Raw genomic sequence first — 18,260 nt, 5'->3', positions numbered from 1 at the left:
TAGTGAAAGATATTTGTCTACTTCCTTTTATGGTTTTAATAACATTTACACAGATGGATCAAAAGACCAAAATGGTAATTGTGGTATAGGAATTTACATTCCAGAATTTAAGAAAGGCCTGAAGTATAGACTAAATAATTACCTTTCAATATTCTATTGAAATGACTGTAATAACTGCATTAAGGTGGATAGAGGAGACAAAACCATTAAAATAATAACAATAATATGCTCAGATTCAATGGCTGTTTTACAGAGCTTAGGAAGTGGAGTTTCAGTCAGAGATGATTTAATAGTAGAGGTTAGAAATCTATTGTTAAATATTCAAAGATTAGGAATAACAGTTCAGTTCTGTTGGGTTCCAGCACATATTGGAATAAGAGGTAATGAAAAGGCTGATGATTTAGCAAAAAAGGCACTAAAAAAATAAAGAAATAGAAATTAATGTTCCAATAGGGAAAGGAGAAGCGAAAGCTAAAATAAAATTTGAAATAACAAAGAAGTGGCAACAGGAATGGGAAGCAGAACCTAAGGCTAGGCAATATTATAATATTCAGAAACAGGTTGGAGGAAAAATAATTAGGCCTAATATGAAAAATAGGAAGGAAGAAATTGTATTCTCAAGATTAAGATTGGGACATACAGGATTGAATGCAACACTGAAATTGGTAGGGAAAGGAAATGGTTTATGCACAGAATGTCAAACACAAGAAGATGTGAAACATGTTTTATTTAGATGTAGGAGATACAGTGAACAGAGACAAAGATGGCAAGAAATGGATGACAACATTGAGGATATTCTTTGGGAACAAGGAATGCAAACCGAAAGAATTAGACATTTATTTATATTCCTTAAAGACAGTGATTTAATAATAAGATTTTTTTTTTTAATTGAATAGTGAAAGATTTACTGCAACACTATACACACTCCTGTACAGTAGGTGGCGGTATGCAACAAATGAACGATACAATCTGCCAAGAAACAAAAAGAAGAAGAAGACGGCATTAAGGCGGAGCAAGTTATTTGAAAGTGGCGGGCAGTCTTTCTTTAGAGAAGCTAACGCTGTTCTCGCATTTTAATGGCAGAAACTGTTAAAGACGTCTGTCTTTACAAAAGATAACGGTAACCTGTGAGGGCGATTAGGATCACGATTTTTCTTTTCTCATTTTAAACTGTTGTCAACTTTGTGTAAAAAGGAACGTTTACTAAAGCTTTACTCTTCGAGCCCGATAACAACAGACTACAGGGCGGAAGGTAACGTTAATGACATGCTTTTTAAACATCCTGTTTTGTTGTATCAGCTCCTTAGTTTGTTTGTGTTTAGTGCAAATGTATATTTATATGTAGACAGTGTATATAAAGATACACGATACTGACTTTATGTGTAGGTCAGGACTTACGGCCGTTTTACACTGCAAGCGTGAGCAGTGCCTGAGCTGCACGCCAGCGTAACTGCAACAATATCACACTGTACAGCGTCACAGCAACGGCTCCAACGCTTCATATAATGCTCACTCATATCATATGCGGGTATTTCTTTATAAAGACAACTAGCCTATGTTTATAGAAATTGGTCATTTATAAACTTGATAGTCTTGAAACTTTGTTAACATGGGGAGGCGTAGGCTACTACAACATTCGCATGTAAATGGTAAACGACAAACACAACCAAGAAAACAGCTCCGATCATGTGGTTTAATTCATACTTCGATACGTTTATAAGGCCGCAAACTCCGCAGACAAAAATAAAACGCACACTGTTTGATTTGGGTATTGCTAGAGCCTAGACCTGTCTGTGTAGCCTACATAATAAACCAAACTAATGTTTATATACCATATTTGCTGGCTAGCTTACTAAATAAATAAATATAAATAAAACCCCGGTGTCCGGGGAGTGAATTTCGAGGGGGGACGGAGTTCCAGTTGAAAAAAAAAAAATGTTCGAGTTGTTTTTTTATTAAAAGGATTTCTATATTTTATCCACTTAATATTCTACAATATTTTAGCCACATAAACGTAACATAAAATATATAATAATAAAAACGTAGCGGGATATTCTGTGATAATGTCTGCGTTGACTTTTGTTATTGGCCGACTGACAGACTGCAGCCAATGGAAATGCTTCTCCATCAGTGCACGCTTGAGGTAAATTATCTGGAATGATGAACTGTGATTTCTGACCAAAACCCGTTATTTTAACAGATGCCATTACAAACTTTGAAATGGCTAAAGATGAAATTATCCTGTCTATAAATATAATAATAATAATTAATAAATGGTCATCTAAAAATGATCCGGCCGTATTGCCCGAAAAGAGCTCAAACTTTGCTGTAAAACATACACAAATGGTGACCCATGCTGGTCAAAATTGGAAATGCAATGAAAACACAGGCCAAGCATGTAGTAATACCTGAAAAATAAAATAAGGATTAAAAGGGATTTAAGGGAATATATAAAATAAAGAAATAAGAACGGTAAAATAAATTGTATAGTCTAATTGTAGCTTAGCTGTGAGGTAATCCATTAGCTTAACTCTTTGCAAATAGTATTTTATTTAAAATATGCACACATTCACTATTCACTAATATGTCAAAAGTTCAAAACGTGTCTTATAACATAATTTAATAAAATATTGTGAAATTCCATAAAAAATATTAACAATTTACATCACTGTATTATTACTGTGGGTCGTTGAATATGTCTATCATAAACGGTCGTCAAATATTAAATGTTTAGCTACTTATCTCACCACGCATCCAAAAAGATAAGTCGTTATTGTTATAATAATGATTTTTAGACATGTCATAAAGTGGCTGTAGGTAAAAATAGTATTTTAATTTTAAAGGGTTAGTTCACCCAAAAATGAAAATTCTGTCATTAATTACTTACCCTCATGTCGTTCGACACCCGTAAGACCTCTGTTCATCTTCGGAACAGAAATTAAGATATTTTAGCTGAAATCTGATGGCTCTGAAAGGCCTCCATTGGCACAAATGCACGGTTCACTCTCAAGACCCTTATAAGGTACTAAAGACGTCGTTACAAAGTCCATCTCACTACTGTGGTTCTAAAATAACTTTATGAATCGGCGATAATAGTTTTTGTGCGCAAAAAAACCCTAAATAACGACTTATATAGTGATGACGATTTCAAAACATGGCATCATGAAGCTTCGAAGCGTTATGAATCAGTGAGTCGAATCATGATTCGGATCGCGTGTCAAACCGCCAAACTGCTGAAATTTGGCGATTCAAACTGCTGAATCGACTCGCTGATTCATAACGCTTCGAAGCTATATATATATATATATATATATATATATGTATATGTATATGTATATATGTGTGTATTTAAATTATTATTTGTAATAATTTAAATATATGTCCCCCTTAAATCCCCCTTAAACTGCACAACTTTATAGTAAAAACATTAATAAAGCTTGTGATATCACGTTTGTTTGAAGAAAGTTACATTACATATTGGGGCGGTACTTGTCCCCCTCAATATGTGTTTTGTGTTTCGGTCCTGCTTGTCTTGTGTTTTTAGAGGGCTTAGCTAATCAGGCCAATTAGAGAGAATTACTAATAATTTCCCCTTTTTTGTATTTATAACAAGGGGTTATCAATGATGCGTAGGCTATATTAAACTAACCCAAGACAAGTATAGAATTCAGAATATAATGTTGAGAATTTTTAAAAAAAAAAATTAATACAATTTAATTTTCAAAATAATATACTGTAACAGCCTTGTTTGTGTAACCTTTTGCCACACAAGTTTGAAATGTTCCAAATGACCCCCAGACATTTATTATAATGGGTTTGTGTGATTGTTTTTTAAGTTCACTTGGAATTGATATAGCTTTTATTTGTACTGTAATGTTGAATGTCTATCATTAATGTTTAAAATGAAGAGAAAATTCAGAGACCTCAGTAGCAGTTTTAGTATCAGTGATACTAGACTTCATAAAAATATGCCATTACAACAAATATTTCAAATATACTGTCTTTAAGTTGTTTCTACATTAATTTGGAGAGTAACTGAAATTATTACAATATAAAAATATTAAAAATGCAGCAGACGTTGAATGTGCGATTAATTAGTTCCTTTTTTTTTTAAATCGAGAGATACTGCCTTACAACTAGATTCACCGTTACATGTTTAATGGTTAATTTTCACTGCACTAAACTGAGATGTACAGTAACCATCCAAAACATTCAACAGATTTATTTAACCTGAGGACAATTTATTTAGAAGGTTTTTGTGACCTCTTAAACTGCAACTAAAAAAAACAACAACAAAAAACACCTTTCCAAACTGGAGTCCGCCTAGTGAATTTCGTCCATTTCCACCACATATACACACACTATACTTTCACACAAACTCAATAATTAAAACAGTTTAAAAGGGGTAAATGTTCTACAAATATATTTTATTCTTTGTTTTCTTTTCTGACATACTCCAGTTCTTGTTAAACTACACTACACGTGCTTCCCTGTGTGCTTTTTGAGCACTTTTTGTGTGAAATTATATTTATTTTGTCCATCAAAAGTGTGCTTTCACTTTAATTGAGCGTCAGCAGTGCAGCAAAAATAGGCTCTGCGCCGAAACCCCCGCTTCACTGCTGCTCACGCGACGCTCCTGCTTGTCGCTCAGGTGCTGCTCCTGCTCCCGGTGTGAATGCACTCATTGATTAACATGCCGAAAAAAATACGTGCTGTTTGTGGAGTGAAACGGCCGTTAGGCCTGTTGGAGAAACCATAATCACACAAGTTAGTCATCTATTGTTTTTTTTCTTTCCTTTAAGAATTCTGCTTGTCTTTAAAATGTTTTATACAAAGTCTTAATTCACCTGTCCACAAATCAAGGCCTTAAAAAGGTCTTAAATCCGAGTAAGAAACTCTTACTCTTGTAAAGTGATGGCATTAAATGTTAAATGCACTGCAAAAATGAATATCTTATTCAGTATTTTATTATTTGTCTTGTTTTCAAATGAAGATATTTTTGTTGAAAGCTGATGGCTGAGAAAGGCTTCAGATAGGCCTCTATTGGCATTCAGTACATTAATACTCCCAAGACGCATAAAAGGCACTTAAAACGTCGTTACAAAGTCCATCTCACCACAGTGGCTCTACAATAATTTTACGATGCGACAACAATAGTTTTTGTGCGCAAAAAAAATAAAAATAACACCTTTATCCAACTTGTTCTTGTCTTCCGTGTGTGCCTCCACGACGCATGCACGAGAATATGACGCAGATCCGGCGCTCGGACACATGACCCAGAAGGGATTTGTTTACAAGCAGAGGAAGCGCGTGTCTAAGCTGTTGAATTCTACATTGATCGTGCTTTAGGTCTCAGCGTAGTTCTCAAAATGGGGCTTAAGTGTGCATTTCATGGTTTCCTGAACGCTGGCGCTACGTCATATTCTCGCGCATGCGTCGTGGAGGCACACACGGAAGACAATAACAAGTTGGATAAAGGTGTTATTTTGATTTTTTTTTTTTTTGCGGACAAAAACTATTGTCGTCGCATCGTAAAATTATTGTAGAGTCACTGTGGTGAGATGGACTTTGTAACGACGTTTTAAGTGGACGTTTATGGATCTTGGAAGTATTAATGTACTGAATGCCAATGGAGGCCTATCTGAAGCCTTTCTCAGCCATCAGCTTTCAACAAAAATATCTTCATTTGTGTTCCGAAGATGAACGGAGGTCTTACGGGTGTCGAACGACATGAGGGTGAGTAATTAATGACAGAATTTTCCTTTTTGGGTGAACTAACCCTTTAAGCTATTGTTTTTGTCAAATAATTTTAAAAAGGAGGAGGTAGGAGGTTGTATTTGGATTGTTGCTAAACTAATTTTGTGCTCCCTAGACATTATCATTTAGAGAATATTGATATGTTGTGTTCCCTTCACTTTATTCCTTAAATTTCTGTTACTTGGTCTTTAAAAAGTCTTAAATGTACCATCATAACCTGCATAAACCTTGTTTTAGAATGGATCAAAAAGTAACTCAATGTAAAGCTAACTTTACATTGCATGTTGCTGTGACCGCAGTTAAAGGGTTAGTTCACCCAAAAATGAAAATTCTGTCATTAATTACTTACCCTCATGTCGTTCGACACCCGTCAAACCTCCGTTCATCTTCGGAACAGAAATGAAGATATTTTAGCAGAAATCTGATGGCTCTGAAAGGCCTCCATTGGCACAATGGCACTCTACACTCTGAAGACCCTTAAAAGGTACTAAAGACGTCGTTACTAGGGATGGGCATTTCAAGCAAAAATTATATTCGAAGATCGCTGGGAATTATTCGATTTTTATTCGAAAATCGCAACTCCTCCCCCGCATGTATAGGTTACACACATAAACAGAGAGGGAGAGAGAGAGGGAGAGAGACCATTCACACTCTCAATCTGTATGATAACAAACTGTTTAATTCATTAGGGAATAGGCTATATCAACTCAAGCCATATTATTGTAACATGCTGAAACATATGACTGTAATGTGACATCGCCCCAAGTTACCTGATAAATGCCACAAGTCTACAGCGTGCGCGTGAGACGTTATTCTTCTGTTGTCTCAGGGCGTTTTTACTTTGGCATTTTAGTTCGGAATGGGGCACGGTTAGCATGAAAAATTGCTAATGTGAAAGCTTACCTACAGAGCTTGGTGTGCACTGAGGTACCAAACCCGAGAACACACAACCGGAGTTCGGTTGCTCTCGGAGCTGAGCCGTGATTCACGTGAATGTGCAAACAGCACTCGGGTGCGCACTTGTTGTGGAAGAAAGTAACCAGCGCATGCGTTTTAGCCGATTACAATGTCATTAGTTCAATAACATACACGTAAGAGATGATAGTGTTGATGATTTAGCTGAGAAACGATCGCGAGAGCGAGCCTGCAGTGTATTCGCGCATAGAGTGCAATCAGGGCAGCAAATGAATGGCAATTCACCGTCTCCTCAAAAGAGTCTGTTTGCAAGCAGCAAAGCCGCTTTCAAGCGACACACATACGGTAAACCCAAGTGTCGTTTACTCAGCTGCACATAATAGCACCAAATTAATTGAAAAAAGCCCAATATATTGACCCGCGTTCTGTTTTCTATCACGCCCGTGCACGTTTGTGATGACGTAAGATGAACGCAAACGCACCAGGGTTCAAGTTGAGTGTGAAACCAGACCAACACTGCGTGCGGAGGCGGAGGGAACAATCAGACTCGGACCGCAGCAAACGTGTCCAGTATAAAACACCCTGAGAGCTGACTGGCAGCTTTAGGAGCGTTACTGGCAGCGCCTCTGGTTACATGAACGCGTCAGCACCACATCAGCACCGACAACATGGGGATTTTTTTTGGACGATAATCGCACATACTATTCGATATTCTATAATTAAATAACTAATCGAATATTCGAAAATCGCGACCCATCCCTAGTCGTTACAAAGTCCATCTCACTACAGTGGTTCTAAAATAACTTTATGAATCGGCGACAATAGTTTTTGTGCGCAAAACCCTAAATAACGACTTGTATAGTGATGACTATTTCAAAACACGACATCATGAAGCTTCGAAGCGTTATGAATCAGTGAGTCGATTCAGCAGTTTGGGTCGCCAAATTTCAGCAGTTTGGCGGTTTGACACGCGATCCGAATCATTAGATTAGATTAGATTCAACTTTATTGTCATTGCACAAGTACAAGTACAAGGCAACGAAATGCAGTTTAGGTCTAACCAGAAGTGCAATAGCAGCAAGTGCAGGATATACAACGTTTGCATAAGTGCAGGACATGGATATGTACTGAATATATATAAATATATCTATAAATAGAAAGATGGTTATTACTATAAACAGAATTTACAGGTGAATATGTACAGTGAATAATATACAGATGGTTATTACTATAAACAGAATTTACAGGTGGATATTAGGCTTGCTACGATAGTCGGTGTTGCCGGTGTTACCGGTGTCCAGACTCAACACCGGTTACATCACTTGCCCACCGTGGCACCGCCCACCGTCTTTTTGATTTTTTTTTTATAGTAATAAAATAATTTAGTTCAGTTAGAGAACAGACAATACAAATAAAAACTGAACGTATCTGCTTAATAAAGCAAGATCCGACCGTGAGTCTCGGAGGCGGCAGGAGTCATTCATCAGATTTAAGAGTGAGGAGCTGACTGAGATGATCACGGAAGATTTGGTTTCAAAGCGAAACGTAAAAGCGCCTATTTAAGGGAGTTTGTCATTTGTTTTGTTGTTGTGTTTTTCATTAAAAATAATAGGCTAATGAACCCACAATTCAAGCAACCCGCAGCCGAATTGGCGCTAATTAAAAACCGAAAGTAAAATGTGCACGGGCAGCACGGCCGCACAGAGCGCGCATTGTTTACTTTCGCCTAGCTCCGCAGTGCGAGCCTCCGCGCTACGCTGACTGCGCGCATTTATTTTTGCCGCGCGCACCCTCGCGCTCGTGCGGGCGCGTCGAGTATAAACGAGGCTTTACGGGCGAACTAACAGTGTGCATTCATGGCGTGCATCTCAATCATAGACTGATCAATGCTTGATCAGTGCCCTGACTACTGATTCTGAACTAGGGAACTGATTGAGACGCGCCCATGGCCTCACAGAGCACGCATTTACAGACGAGCTGTCATTCACGGTGTGCGCGCACTGGCGCGTTTTCAGTTCAGAGCGGTCGTGTGCATGTTACTTTCGGTTAGATAGAATTAGTGATTTAAAAGCCTCCGCCGGTGATACCGGTATTACCGGTGTTGTCACACATCAATTAACCGGTGGGAAAATTTCCTCACCATCACATCCCTAGTGGATATGTACTATGAATATAATATAATATACAGATGGCTATTACTATAAACAGAATTTTACAGATAGAGGTATACAATGATATGTTAGGCTAAAATGAGGAATATGGTAGTGGATTAAGGTAGTGCAATAAATTATGGACAGAAGCTATCCGAAAAAAAGTGTCAGTGCAGTGGAAAGTGATTGCATATTACAGTTAGAAGTACGGTGCAAAATACAGATGTAAACAGTTGGTACTGTAAATAACAGTCGGCAGTGCAAATGAGCATCATCCAGTTACGGTGTGGTAGTGCAAAATGCATAAGTAAACAGTTGTTACTGTAATAAACAGTCGGTAGTGCAAATAACAAAGTGAAGGCGGATGTGAGGTAGGAGAGTTATCAGTATATAAGGGGAGTGGATCAACGGGGGTTTGAGTTCAGTAAAGAGACAGCTCTGGGGAAAAAACTGTTCTTTAGTCTGCTGGTCCTGGTCCGGTGGATCCTGAAACGCCTGCCGGAGGGCAGGAGAGAAAACAGTCTGTGGGCTGGGTGCGAGGAGTCCTTGAGGATGCTGCGAGCTCGATGCAGACAGCGTTTCCTCTGGATGTGCTCGATGGCAGGTAGTGGAGTCCCTGTGATGTGCTGGGCAGTTTTCACCACCCGCTGCAGTGCCTTGCGCTCCGCAACAGAGCAGCTCCCATACCATACTGCGACACAGTTGGTCAGGATGCTTTCTATTGCGCAGCGATAGAAGTTCACCAGGATAGCCGAGGAGAGCTGATTCTTCCTCAGTGTCCTCAGGAAGAAGAGGCGCTGGTGAGCCTTCTTGACCAGGCTGGAGGTGTTGGTCGTCCACGATATGTCCGCCGAGATGTGGATCCCCAGGACTTTGAAACTGGAGACACGTTCAACAGCCATTCCATTGATGTGGATGGTGTCGTGTGTGCCTCTTGACTCCTTCCTGAAGTCCACGATGAGCTCCTTCGTTTTGGTGGTGTTGAGGAGCAGGTTATTTTCGGTACACCATGTGGCCAGGTACTGGATCTCCTCCCTATAGGCGGTCTCATCGTTGTTGCTGATGAGACCAATCACCGCTGTCGTCCGCAAACTTGACGATAGAATTAGATCCATACACAGGCTTGCAGTCGGCGGTGAAGAGGGAGTAGAGAAACGGGCTTAGCACACAGCCCTGTGGTACACCAGTGTTAAGAGTGATGGATGTGGAGCAGGTGAATCCTGAACGAACATTCTGGGGTCTGTCAGTTAGGAAGTCCAAAATCCAGTTACACATTGAAGTGTTGATGCCCAGGTCTCCAAGTTTGGCTATTAACTTGGTTGGGATGACAGTGTTGAATGCTGAGCTGAAGTCAACAAACAGCATGCGTGCGTAAGTGTTTTTATTGTCCAGGTGAGTGAGCACAGAGTGCAGTGCCATGGAAACGGCATCCTCTGTGCTCCTATTGCTGCGGTAGGCAAACTGGTGTGAGTCCAATGTGGATGGTAGAGAGTCTTTTAGGTGTTCCAGGACCAGCCGCTCAAAGCACTTCATGACGATGGGTGTGAGTGCTACAGGGCGGTAGTCATTAGGGCACCTCGGGTTAGAGTGTTTTGGCACTGGCACAATGGAAGTGCGTTTAAAGCATGAAGGTACAGCTGCTTGGGCAAGAGACAGGTTGAAAATGTCTGTAAAAACCTCAGCGAGCTGCTCCGCACATGCCCTGAGAACACGACCAGGGATGTTGTCTGGTCCAGCAGCCTTGTGCGCGCTGATCCGGCTCAGTGACTTGCAGACATCTGTGGTGGAGAGTGTGATTGGTGTGTCAGCTGAGGGTTTGAGCTTGGTGGCAGTTTCTCTGTTGTCTCTTTCAAAGCGAGCATAAAAGTGATTTAGCTCGTTCAGGAAGTTGACATCAGTGGCTGCGGGGGTGGAGTGGGGGGGTTTGTAGTCACTGATGGCCTGAATGCCCTGCCACATGCGTCGAGGGTCAGAGTTGGAAAAGTGACCCTCTATCTTTAGCTTGTAGCAGTGCTTGGCCTTTTTGATCCCCCTCTTCAGGTTTGCTCTGGACGTACTGTAGGCTTGTGCATCTGCTGATCTGAAGGCAGTATTGCGTGACTTCAGCAGGAGTCGCACTTCCCTGTTCATCCATGGCTTCTGATTTGGGTATGTGGTGATCTGTTTCTGGGTTGTAACACTGTCAATGGTGGTATTGATATGATCCAATACAGAGGAGGTGTAGAAGTCAATGTCCGTGTGAGCACCACTGGTGGCTTGAGAAGCAAACACAAACACAAGCAAATCATGATTCGACTCACTGATTCATAACGCTTCGAAGCTTCACAATGCCTTGTTTTGAAATCGTCATCACTATGTAAGTCGTTAGGGTTTTTTTGCGCACAAAAACTATTCTCGCCGATTCACTGTAGTGAGATGGACTTTGTAACGACCAGGGCTGTCACTTTTGTAAAAAAATCCTGTTCGATTTTTGAGACACAAGTGTTCATTGAATTGATTCTAAAATCGATTTTAAATGACATTTTCATTTTCAACGCTAAATATAGCCTACGCCAATCCACGGACAACTAACGGGCATTAGGATGAAAGTAAAGAGGGCGCTTGAGACGCACAAGTCAGCAATATTTCTGATGATTTATTTTTTGCACAATGACAAACAGGAGTGCAACATTCAGGGAAAAAAAACATTAAGCAGAGTGGACTGCCATAACGTCAAAGAAAAACATTAGCTACAGGCTTTAACATGGCTGTGTTTACAATTATAAATTCCACAAAAAAAATAAAATAATTGTAGCCCATGAAAAGAGGTTGAAAATAAAGCTTAATGTACTAGCCTACACTGAATGTGAAGTTCGTGTGGATAATAATTTAACGTAATTATTCAACCGTTCAAAATGAAACTTTGAATAAACTTAGCTTGCGAACAGGCCATGTGTTTTTTTAATTGACCGTAACCGACACTTAAGCTATGCGGGCGTTACTGATGAAACAAATAAGCTCTATTACAAATTATTGGACAGGAAAACAAGTCTATCAACATGTTCGGGGTCACGAGCAGAGTGTTTTTTATTCACTATATGCCCAGCTGTTGAGAAGACGCGCTCCGACCGCACTGATGCAGGGACACTCAGGTACTTCATTGCCAGCTGTGCAAGGTGGGGGTATTTCGAACTGCCAATCTCCACCACAAAAGCGGGTCGCTGTCAGCTGGCAAAGGTGGTTCCTTTTCATAAATCAACATCTCCTGTAAGGTCGCTTTCGACGTCATTCACTCTTTCGTAGCCCGTAAGGGCATTTCGGGGTTGAGCGAGCGGCGCTGAGAGGAATGAGAAAGCTGCTCTCCCTTCTGAAGGAAATAGCGCTCATTCTTTTCTCACACAGCATTGTCACAATATGAACACATGCAAGTTTTAAAAACATATTTCAACATATTAATAATACCTGTTAATAACTTTTTTATTTGTTTAATTCGTTCATAAATAATAGTGTACATGTTTGGTTAAAATCGATTCCCTATTTTCGTTTTCGAAACTTGTGTTGGTTGGTCCGATCGATTGTGCAATCGATTTTCGAATGTAAAGTGACAGCCCTAGTAACGACGTCTTTAGTACCTTTTAAGGGTCTTGAGAGTGTACCGTGCCATTGTGCCAATGGAGGCCTTTCAGAGCCATCAGATTTCAGCTAAAATATCTTCATTTGTGTTCTGAAGATGAACGGAGGTCTTACGGGTGTCGAACGACATGAGGGTAAGTAATTAATGACAGAATTTTCATTTTTGGGTGAACTAACCCTTTAACTATGGAAGGATATCGCGGACAATTTTCAAAAGGAATTGCAAACCCATTTGCATTTTCGTTTACGCGAACGTACAACGACTGCCAAATTTCAAATGGAAAAGCAAAGTCTGTTTGCAATTGCATTTGCAATGTCTTACAAGTTATGACCCTGCCATTTTGGAATAGCAATAGAAAATAATCCATTTGCTATTTCATTTCCTCCATGTCCTGCCACAACCTGCGCTAAATTCAAATGGAATCGCAATCCCCTTTGCACTTGCATTTCTGTTAACACAGTCAACAGTCAATCAGGCTTGAGGGCGGGATTTTTTTTATTGTTTATTTTTAGTTTGCTGCATGGTAAAACCAAAATATGCGATATAGGGCTACAGTGTGAAGATCAGCTCAATATATAATATATAATCTTTAAAATAGGCCTATCCTTTTATTGAAACTGGTGCAAAGAAACATTTCAACCGCTGGTACTTTCGCTTTTGCCGCAGAGACCCTTGTGATAAATAAATGTGTTGTATTTATGATAATCCGTGCAGATTTCAGTTGATAAAAATAAATAATAAAAGCGTGATAAATCGCGGAAGACAACTGAATGACTGACAGGATGCTGTGCGTGTGCTCCGAGCGCAACACGGACACACATAGCACGCCTAAACGGCCAAATAAACACAGAAAAATATATAAAAATGCCAAGTCGAGTATTCACATAACTGTAGGCCTAAGCACTGTGTGTGCGTTCACACACTCAAATTTATAACTCAACCTCACCGTGAAAGCCCTGCACAATTAATTTCATATTGCAACTTATGTTATTGTTTGCTGCATATTTGTTGGTTTTTAGTTATACTAGCCTACTGTTGACATATTATTGAAGATACATTTTTTTTTTTTTTAAATAACGATTTTATAATTTTTTACTGTGGCTCTTTAGGAAAAATGCTTTAACCAAAAATTAAAAATGGCTCTTTGGTCCAAAAAGGTTCCCGACCCCTGGCTTAAATGAACAACTAGTTGAGTAGAAAAAAAACTTCATTCAGGGACAGCCTTAGCTTCTTATATCACTTCACATATTTTGGAGCCAGCAAACAAACTGCCGGTTCTTTTTAAGGCTAAGAGAGCGATATTTAGTGTTTATTTTGGCTATTTTATGCTTTTTATTTATATTTTATTCTGTTTTTCTCTGTTGTCAGAAACGCTGCAGGTGCGTGAACATGTGATAATGTGTGAATCCAGGTTCTGTTGTTGAGCTTTTTTTGTCTTTTTAATGGGTCACAGATACTGACCAATTGTATTTTTATTTAATGCCAGTTTAATATTCTAATATTAGGCTATCAGTTAACAGTTAATATTAGGGGTGGGAGAAAAGGTTGATGCATCGATGCATCACGATTCGGAATCGATTCTCAAAAATTCAGAATCGATTCTGTGTTCAATTCAAACGGCCACTTTACAAAAAAACCCTAAATAACGACTTATATATTGATGACGATTTCAAAACACGGCATCATGAAGCTTCGAAGCGTTATGAATCAGTGAGTCGAATCATGATTCGGATTGCGTGTCAAACCGCCAAACTGCTGAAATTTGGCGATCCAAACTGCTGAATCGACTCACTGATTCATAACGCTTCGAAGCTTCATGATGCCGTGTTTCGAAATCGTCATCACTAAGTCGTTATTTAGGTTTTTTTTGGTCTTACGGGTGTCGAACGACATGAGGGTAAAGGCCAATTTATACTTCTGCGTCGAGTGCACACAGAGGGTACGGCATAGACGCGTTGGATACGCCGTACCCTACGCCGTAGCCTGACGCGCACCTCTCCAAAAATGTAACAACGCGTCAATTCTACGCGGACCGCAAGCGCTGCGATTGGTCTGCCAGAACCCTTCCCTCAGGTCAATAAATAAATAAAAAATCTGCGATAGGAGTGTGTGTCCAGAAATTGGATGATAGTTCCTTACGTCTGCTATAACACACTATTTTGCAGTCCAGCGATTCTTTATGGTAGTAAATAAATACATAGATCCGCGGAATATAGTTTATTTATTTTCTCATTAAAACCAAAGATGTTAATCAGTAATTGTATATCAAGAACAGGGACACATTAGGGTATATTTCGTGAATGAAGTCTCCGCAACAGCAATCGATTGCTCGAGCCACCGCTGCTGAAAACAGGGGCCACGAGCTCCGCATGGTTTCACAAATGCATTCCAGCGCCAGATCGCCTTATTTAACTTTACTAATCAACTAGAGATGCTTAATTTGTATTAGATACAACAACTCAAGCTGCAAGAAAAGCCGCTCTCTCACTGCTGCTGATACTCCGACATGAATGTACAGATTCTACACATCAAGCTGCTTCTTCTTCGGCTGTTGTCTTGATTACACCAACATGCCCAAGGACACTGCCTTCTAGCGTCTGCATGTGGAATTGCACATTGACGCAGACAACAGCGCAGAAGTATAAATGCTCACGACGGCGGCTACGCGCGTAGCCTACGGCGTACACTACGGCGTACACTACGGCATACACTACGGCATACACTACGGCATACACTACGGCGTACACTCGACGCAGAAGTATAAATGGGCCTTTAGTAATTAATGACAGAATTTTCATTTTTGGGTGAACTAACCTTTGAACGAATGCAGTCATGTCAGTTCTTATTTGCTGTTTTTTCTGGTTGCCAGGTGAACATACAATCAGTTCTGCATTTTGACTTTGTTTGAGCTAAAGAGTTTTAACTTTGGTTTTTATTACAAAAATATCCAAATTCCCTGTTTTCCACCACTAGACGTCGTGGCCTACTTTCAGCCTACATCAATAAACCCCGCCCTCAAGCCTGATTGACAGTTGACTGTGTTAGACATCGGAAATGCAAGTGCAAAGGGTGTTGCGATTTCATTTGAATTTAGTGCAGGTTGTGGCAGGACACGGAGGAAATGAAATGGCAAATAGATTATTTTTTTTATTGCTATTCCAAAATAGCAGGGTCATGACTTTGGCATAGGTATGTCTAACTCAATCTATCCAACTGATGTCTCTACCTGCTTGAATATGGCAAAAATACCTTCAAATTACCTTCAAAGCAAATGCATTGCAGGCTACTGCACTTTTGCTTGACTCTGGTTATCCACTAATCCCAAATATTTTTTCACATCCTTTTTGAACCCAGTTGGTGTGCCTTAAGCCGGGTCCACACTGTGATTTTTGGCCATGATTTGGCCGTCTGAGACAAATTTTGCAAATACTAAAAGATTCCTCTGATCCGAGGCTAAAATCTGAAGTCTTTGATCGTTAGTTTGACATTTTCACTGACTGCCGATTAATGACCCTTACGATAATTTTATCTCAGACGAAATTCTGCCAGTGTCAGAAGATTTGGTACACAGTCTTTCTCCTCTGAAGACCATCAAATTGTCTTTGTTTTTCAAGACAAACCATGACCAAAATGAGCCCTAGAGATTTATTTGTAGCCACCATTTCAATCCCGTGTGTAATGCAGCTCACTGTCACTAAACACATCATTAATTGATAAACTCTGGGCTAGTTTTCTTGTGTGCGTCCACTTTTAACTTGCCTTGACTATCATGCAGTCTGACATTTAATGACAACTTGGAGGTTGCAGTCTGACATGCAGTGTGACATCGCTTACAGCAGGGATCATGTTCATATAGTATGACAAGGAGCAATCGTAAAGGACTATTATAAATCGTACAGTGTGCACCCGGCTTTAGAGTCAGCTGTTTTGTCTAAAGTTATTCAATGTCTACATTTTTCAAATAGTGCATTGTGAATTTGACAACTTTGAGCTTGTTTGGTGCATCAGGCTTTCCGTTGCATCTTTGGTTGATCAGACTAATTATTCTTAGACTCAGTATTAATAATGGCAATTCCTATGTTACCAGTCTTGTCTTGCTCGATGCACACTGGCTTTGCAAGACAATGAGCACATTTACATGCACACCAGTACGCTGATAACTCTCAAAAAACATATAATGTTTTGTCCATGTTTACAATGCAAACAATAACTCGACAACGCAAGTAAACCGTGTTTACAAGACTTTACGCCAGACTGCCTTCCGTATTCAACTTACGAAAAAAGTGTAACTGGCGTGACATGATGTCGGAAGTAGCAAGCGTTTTGAACTGTGAGAGGCATTACACTTTCATCATAAGTTGAATACGGAAGGCGTTCCGCCAGAAGCTAGATATTTTACTTTATACAGTTTTAAATATGGATACTTTTCTTACACAAACCCATTCACTTTAGAAGGCCTTTATTAACCCCTCGGAGCCGTGTGGATTACCTTTTATAATGGATGGATGCACTTTTTTTTGGGCTTCAAAGTTTGGGCTGCCATTTATAATACTTGGATTGGCCAGGACATTTTTAACTCCGATTGTATTTGTCTGAAAGAAGAATGTCATATACACCTAGTGAATCATGGGGTCATTTTCATTTTTGGACTTTAAATAAAGCGAAGAAGAGTATTGCAACATGTCAGTGGGAAACTTACAGCTCATATATTATCATCTCATGCAGTTACAGATGCAACATTTTGCTGCCACTTCTGCTGCATGAGAGGAGAGCACTTTTATAACTTTTTGGGTTTGCCATATATTTCCTCCTCCCTTACTGCAAAATGCTTGCTCTGTCTGGATACGCTTAATTTTACGGTAAGGATGCGTTCCGTTCAGTATTTCAATAAGCCGACAGAAATCAGGTTAATGCGTTTACATGGTGAGTGAAATCAGCGTAGAGCAAAAAATCTATGTGACAATCGGTTTATGCTTAAGCCGTTTAGGACCTTAAGGCCTTTGCACACTGCCTCCGAAACTTTCGTCCGTCAAAAAAAAATTCGGAACAGGTTTGATTTTCTGCGTTTTTCCCATCTACAGTGCTGATGCCCAACCTAAAACTGCTGGCAATGCTGGTGAATGAATCGCCAGTGCTCAGATACCCTTATATATTATTGTATCAAAAATACTACTAATATTATTATATCACAGCTATAATTATAGCTCACCAAGTCCCTGTAAACCGTGCGTGTGTGCGGAGACATACTGCCAGTCTTTGTTCAGGATAAATTGATTCACAGAGATTGGTGGTCTTCTTTTTAATATGTGGCTCCAGTAGCCTATCGCTAGCAAAGCATCAAACTGAGCCACTGACAGTCTAAAGTAAATTTTTAATCGGTCTGGATAATCTCGCAACGCTCCTTGAGGTGGAACTCTCCTTCCTCTCTACTAGGGCTGGGACGGTATGGATTTTTTCTTACCGCGGTTGAAAAGCAAGAAATTCCCGCGGTTCAGCGGTAAACCGCTTTAAACGGCTCCCGATCGAGTTTCGCGCACAGCCGCACACGCACACACCAGCGCAGGCAATTGAACATAATAAGGAACATGTTTATTTTACATTTATTTTTTCACGTTTAGAACAGGAACAATTAGAACAGAAATGAAATGATATCTGAAAAAAAAAAGTGCTGGCAAAACGAAATATAGACTAGGCCATGGTTTACATCCGTCATATTTTTTGCTGAGAGAGCAGATCAGATCACGACTGAGAGATCTGAAGATGGAACAGCATAAACAAAGACAAACAAACACATTTTTATTTATCGGTATTGATCAGTAATATAG

At 39.8% G+C, this 18,260-nt stretch overlaps 1 protein-coding gene across 1 annotated transcript in view; it reads left to right on the top strand.

Moving 5' to 3' along the window:
* The first annotated feature begins 1,009 nt into the window (after window positions 1-1,009).
* The window catches only part of kif4 (kinesin family member 4), a 116,000-nt gene continuing 98,749 nt past the window's right edge, over window positions 1,010-18,260 (top strand). The window contains exon 1 of the mRNA XM_079834417.1: window positions 1,010-1,252. The gene's annotated coding sequence lies outside the window, so the exon portion shown is untranslated. The remainder of the gene's footprint in view (window positions 1,253-18,260) is intronic.

This window comes from Gobio gobio (assembly GCF_949357685.1).
Source record: "Gobio gobio genome assembly, chromosome: 14".
NCBI classification, from domain to species: domain Eukaryota; kingdom Metazoa; phylum Chordata; class Actinopteri; order Cypriniformes; family Gobionidae; genus Gobio; species Gobio gobio.
The sequence above is the reverse complement of the archived record's forward strand: the minus strand, read 5'-3'. Positions and strand labels throughout refer to the sequence as shown.